The 6,106-nt window shown below is 38.4% G+C and overlaps 1 protein-coding gene across 1 annotated transcript in view; it reads left to right on the top strand.

The window, feature by feature from the left end:
- Positions 1 to 6,106, top strand: part of RANBP9 (RAN binding protein 9) — a 176,772-nt gene that overhangs the window by 76,538 nt on the left and 94,128 nt on the right. The window lies entirely within an intron of this gene.

Below are 6,106 nucleotides of genomic sequence, written 5' to 3'. Positions count from 1 at the left end.
TACTGCAACCATTATTGAATTATCTTCAGTAAGATTTACTTGTGTGCAGTATCAGTGATACTGCTTGATAATTTCTACATTCTGAGGGTTCACTTGCCTTTGGAATGAGTACAAATATGTATCTCTTCCAGTCAGTTGGCCAAGTAGCTGTCTTCCAAATCTCTTGGGATAGCCACATGAGTGCCTCCAGTGTGGTAACTGTTTATTGAACATCTCAGTGGGCATTCCATCAATTCCCGCACCCTTGTTTTTCACCAAGTCTTTCAGTGCAGCTTTGACTTCTTCCTTCAATACCATTGGTTCTTGATCATATGCCACCTCCTGAAATGGATGAAAATTGACCAGTTCTTTTTGGTACAGTGACTTTTTGTATTCGTTTCATCTTCTTTTGATGTTTCCTTCATCATTGAATATATTGCCCATAGAATCTTTCAGTATTGCAACTTAAGGCTTAAATTTTTCTTCAGTCCTTTCAGTTTGATAAATGCTGAATGTGTTCTTCTCTTTTGTCTTTCCAACTCCATATCTTTGCACATTTCATTATAATAATTGACTTTGTCTTCTGAGCTGCTCTTTGAAATTTTCTGTTCATTTCTTTTATGTTGTCGTTTCTTCCATTTGCTTTAGCTACTCTTCATTGAAGGGCAAGTTTCAGAGTCTCTTCTGACATCCATTTTGGTCTTTTCTTCCTTTTCCTTTCTTTGTAATGACCTCTTGCTTTCTTCATGGATGATGTTCTTGATGTCATTCCACAAATCTCTGGGTTTTAGTCATTGGTGTTTAATGCATCCTTTACATAGTCTCTAAATTCAGGAGAGATATAATCAAGGTCATATTTTGGCTCTTGTGTACTTGTTTTAATTGTCTTCAACTTCCACTTGAACTTGCATATGAGCAGTTGGTGGTCTATTCCATAATCAGCTCCTGGCCTTGTTTTGGCTGAAGATACTGTGCTTTTTCATCTCCTGTTGCTGCAGATGTAGTCATTGTGATTCCTGTGTACTCCATCGTCAAGTCCAGATATATTACAGGTGTATAGCCACTGTTTGTGTTGAAAAAAGATATTTTTCAGTGAATAAGTTGTTGGTCTTGCAAAATTCTGTCATGTGATCGCCCATGTTATTTCTATCTCTAAGGCCAAATTTTCCAATTCCTGGTTATGTTTCTTTGTTTCCAACTTTTGCATTCTCATTTGCATGATCAGCACATCTTGATTGCATGTTCAGTAAATTTCAGACTGTAGAAGTTGGTAAAATTCTTCAATTTCCTCATCTTTGGTTTGAGTGGTTGTTGTGTAAATTTGAATAGTAATAGTATTAACTGGCCTTCCTTGTAGGCATGTGGATATTATCCTATCACTGACAGCATTGTACTTCAGGATAGGTCTTGAAACATTCTTTGTGATGATGCATGCCGCACCATTCCCCGTCAGTCTGTTATTCCCAGCATAATAGATCCTATATGTCTGATTCAGAATGGCTAAAAACAGTCCATATTGGCTCACTGATGCCTAGGATATCAATCTTTATGTGTTCCATTTCATTTTTGTCAACTTCCAGTTTTCCTAGATTCATACTTCATACATTCCATGTTCCGATTATTAATGGATGTTTGCAACTGTTTGTTCTCATATTGAGTCATGCCACTTCAACAAATGGATGTCCTGAGAGCTCTGCTTTATCCATCCATATCATTAAGATCTGCTCTACTCTGATGAGGCACCTCTTTCCCAGTCATATTTTGCATGCCTTCTGACCTGAGGGGCTCTTCCTCTGGGACTGTATTGGACAGTGTTTCAGGTCTATTCATAGATTTGTCCTGTAATATAGCAGACAGTGTTTCATTACTATTTATAAGATTTTCCCTGGCCAATTCTTTGAGAAGTGGATGGCCTCTTCCTTCTTCTGAGTCTGTCTCTATGTGGAAGCTTCACTGAAACCAGCCCATCATGGCCACCCTGCTGGCACAGCCTCCAGGCTCACAGCATCATGCATGCCACCACAGTATGACAGACTGACAAGTTAGTTAGAAAGTACAGAGTTCCCATTTACCCTCTTCCCCCCCACATTGTTTCCCCTGTTAACATTTTGCATTCCTGTGGTACATTTGTTATCAGTGTTGTTGTTGTTGTTGTTGTTATTTGCCGTCGAGTCGGCCCCGACTCATAGCGACCCCTCCTTGGGTTTCCGAGGCAGTATCACTACGGAAGTAGGATTGCCCAGCCTTCCTTCCAAGGAGTGGCTGGTGGGTTTGAACCGCCAGCCTTCTGGTTAGCAGTCAAGTGCCTTAGCCACTATGCTACCAGAGCTCCCTTTGTTATCAGTAGTGAGCCAATATTGATAAATTATTATTCATAAAGTTTATAGTTTGCATTAGGGTTCACTCTTTGTGTTGTATAGTCTTACTGTTTTGACAGATGCTTAATGTAATGTGTTCCATTATAGTATCACACAAAATAGTTCCACTGCCATAAAAATGCCTTGTTTTCCATCTATTCAACCCCAATCCTCATTCAATCCCCTAGAAACCACTGATCTTTTTACTGTCACTAGAATTTTTCCTTTTTCAGAATGTCATATAGGTAGACTCATTAGTGTATTGCTTTTACAGACTGCCTTCTTTTATATAGCAATATGCATTTAAGGTTCCTGTATATCCTTTTGTGGCTTGATTGCTCACTTATTTTTATTTCTGAGTAATGGTTCATTCTGCAGATCAAACTGTGTTACAGTTTGTTTATTCATTTACCTATATAAAGACATTTTTGTTGCTTCCAATTTTTGGAAATTATGAATAAAGCTGCCATAGACATCCATTGTAGGTTTTTATGTGTACATAACATATTCAGCTCCTATGAGTAAATACTTAAGAGCCTGATTGCTAATTTGTATGATAAACCTGTATTTAGCTTTGTAAGGGACTTCCACGCTCTCTTCCAAAATGGCTGTACCATTTTGCATTCATTGCTTGTGGGAATGAATGAGAATTCCTGTTGCTCCACATCCTCACCAGCATATTAGGTGTTGTCAGTGTTTTGGATTGTAGCCATTCCAATAGGTGTGTAGTGATATCTCATTGTTACTATTTTTTAAATGTATTTTATTGAAATATAATTTATGTACAGTGAAATACACAAAACTAAAGTGGTGTGGGTCAGTGCATTTTTTTTTTCCAGTATTCCCTCTCCTCCTACCCCTGGCAACCAACCAAGAAAGTTTCCCTCCATATATAAATCTTCCTTTGACCCTCCACAACAATGAACTAATACTATATTTGTCCTTCTGTGGTTGACTTATTTCACTCAGCATAATGTCCTCCAAGTTCTTCCATATTATGTGGTGTTTTGCAGACTCTACATTATTCTTTAGTAGTGCATGGCATTCCATTATGTGTACATACCATAGTTTGGTTGTCCACTCTTCCGCTGATGGGCATGTAGGTTGTTTCCATCTTCTTGCTATTGTAAATAGTGCTGTGATGAACATGAGTGTGTATATATCTGTTCCTGTCCTGGCTCTCACCTCTCTAGGATATATACCTAATAATGGTGTTGCTGGGTCAAATGGTATCTCCAATTCTAGCTTTCTAAGGAATCGCCATATTGCTTTCCACAGTGGTTATATCACTTCACAGTCCCACCAGTAGTATATGAGAATCCTAATCACTCCATATCCTTGCCAACATTTGTTATTTTCTGTCTTATTGAACCTTGCCATAAGTGCTGGGGTGAGACGGTATCTCATTGTTGTTTTGATTTACATCTCTCTGATGGCCAGTGATTGTGAGCATTTCTTCATGCCACCTGAATATCCTCCTTGGTGAAGTGTCTATTCATGTCTTCTGCCCATTTTTCATTTGGCTTGTAAATTCCTTTGGTGTTGAGGTATTGGAATTTTCTGTAAATCTTAGAAATAAGTCCCTTGCCAGATATGTAATTATCGGCAAATACAAATTTGTTGCTGTCATTTTTGTTAGTGATTTTTTTTTGTGGTATCGATTTCTTTGTTCCACATAATTTTCTATGCTGAGCTTGTTTTGTTTATGAATCGTGTTATCACTTCCTTTGTTGTTATTGTTTCAGTATTTGCTAAATATTTGTGCTAGTCCTCTTTTTTATTTTGATGTGATGGTGATTTATAGTTTTGATAGTTTTCTCCCCGAGGTTAGAACAGTCTGTTCTATCTTGTAGTTATCTTGACATCCGTACCATGTAGAAGTTCTGTAAGAACACAGTTTTTCCCTCTTTTTGGTTTGTAGTTGTCCTCATTTGTCAATTGATGTCTCTGGTTCTCTGCTTAGAATCTTGTAGGCTTCTTTCCTTTGGATACTTCCATATAGCTGGGTTGGTTTCTGGGTTATCTTCTGTATCTCTGGCAATTGGTTTTTCTTTTCTTTGTTGAAGAGGGTCTGTGTCGCTTGTCTGCCTATTCCTCCATCTTACCGGAAGACCTCTCATAGTTATTTTGCCATTCTGTAATGACATAATGTTGAACATCTTTTCATATGTATCTTCTTTAGTGAGATGTCTGTTCAGATCTTTTGGCCATTTTGTAATTGGGTTGTCTGTTTTATTGTTGAGTTTTGAGAATTCTTTGTATATTTTGGCCGCAAGTCCTTTTTCAGATAGTGATTTGCAAAGATTTTCCCCAGTCTCTGGCTTGACTTTTCATTCTTTTTGGAGTGTCTTTCACAAAGCAGAAGATTTAAATTTTAATGATGCTCAACTTATCAATTGTTTCTTTTATGGATTTTGTGTTTGGTGTTCTATTTAAAAAGACATTTCCAACCCAAATTCACCTTTGTGATTTTCTCCTATGTTTTCTTGTAGAAGTTATACTTTTGCAGCTTACATTTAAGTCTGTGGTCTATTTTCAGTTAATTTTTTTGAGATGTGTAAAGTCTGTGTCTAGATTTATGTTTTGCATGTGGATGTCCAGTCACTCCAGCACCGTTTATTGAAAAGACTTTCCTTTCTTCATTGAATTGTCTTTGCTCCTTTGTCAAAGATCAGTTAACTGTATTGTGTGAGTCTGTTTCTGGGCTCTCTCCCTTGATCTTTTTGTCTATTCTTTCCCCAACACCACAGTCTTGATCACTATAGCTTTGTAGTATGTCTTGAAGTCAAGGTAGTATCAGTCCTCCATCTTGGTTCTTTAGTATTTGTTAAGTACTAAAACATGTTTTAGGAGCTCTGGTAGTATAGTGCATAAGGCATGTGACCGCTCACCAGAACGCTGGCAGTTCAAACCCACCAGCCACTCCTCGGAAGGGAAGGTTGGGCAATCTACTTTTGTAGTGATTCTGCCTTGGAAACCCAAGGAGGGGTCGCTATGAGTCAGGTCTGACTGGAAGGCATATAACAACAACAACAAAACATGTTTTAGTATTTGTTGCTATTCTGGGTCTTTTGCCTTGCAATGTAAACTTTAGAGTAAGTTAGTAGATATCTACAAAGTAACCTCTGTGATTGTGATTGGGATTTTATTGAGTCTGTAGATCAAGTTGGGAAGAATTGACATCGTAATAATATTAAGTCTTCCTATCCGTGAACATGAAATATGTCTCTGTGATGGTTATGGTTGTATGCCAGTTTCGCTGGGCCATGATACCCAGTAGTTTGGCAGTTCTGATATAGTTTTTCAGTTATATAATGATACAGTCATCCCTTATGATGAGATTGGATAAAACATAATTACTACCGTGATGAGATCTCCTATGAGTGGCCAGTCATTTGAAAGGAAGTTCCTCAGGAGTAGTCTGCGTCTAGAATAGATGGCCGTTCTGGCCAAAGTCTCTGGCTTTTGCGCAGTCTGGATCAAGCATCTGGTTCATCATCTTCTGACTTCTGGTTCTTGAGACTTGAGGCAGAGGTCTGCCTGCTGATCTTGGGACTCATTAGCCTTCGCAGCCTGTGAGCCAGGAGCCTGCCATCTGACCTGCCAATCTTGGTTCATCAGCCCTGCAGCAATGTGAGTCAAAAGCCTTCAGCCTGACACCTAAACAACTTGGACTTGGGAATTGCCAACCTCTACAACCATTTCCATTCTGTCAGCCTTTTTTTGAGATACATATCTCTCTCTCTCTGTATTTTTTTTTTTTTTTTTTT

Source organism: Orycteropus afer, unplaced genomic scaffold (genome assembly GCF_000298275.1).
Source record: "Orycteropus afer afer isolate SDZICR_OR568_19922 unplaced genomic scaffold, OryAfe1.0 scaffold00012, whole genome shotgun sequence".
Taxonomy (NCBI): Eukaryota; Metazoa; Chordata; class Mammalia; order Tubulidentata; family Orycteropodidae; genus Orycteropus; species Orycteropus afer.
This window is presented reverse-complemented; position numbering and strand designations above follow the sequence as displayed.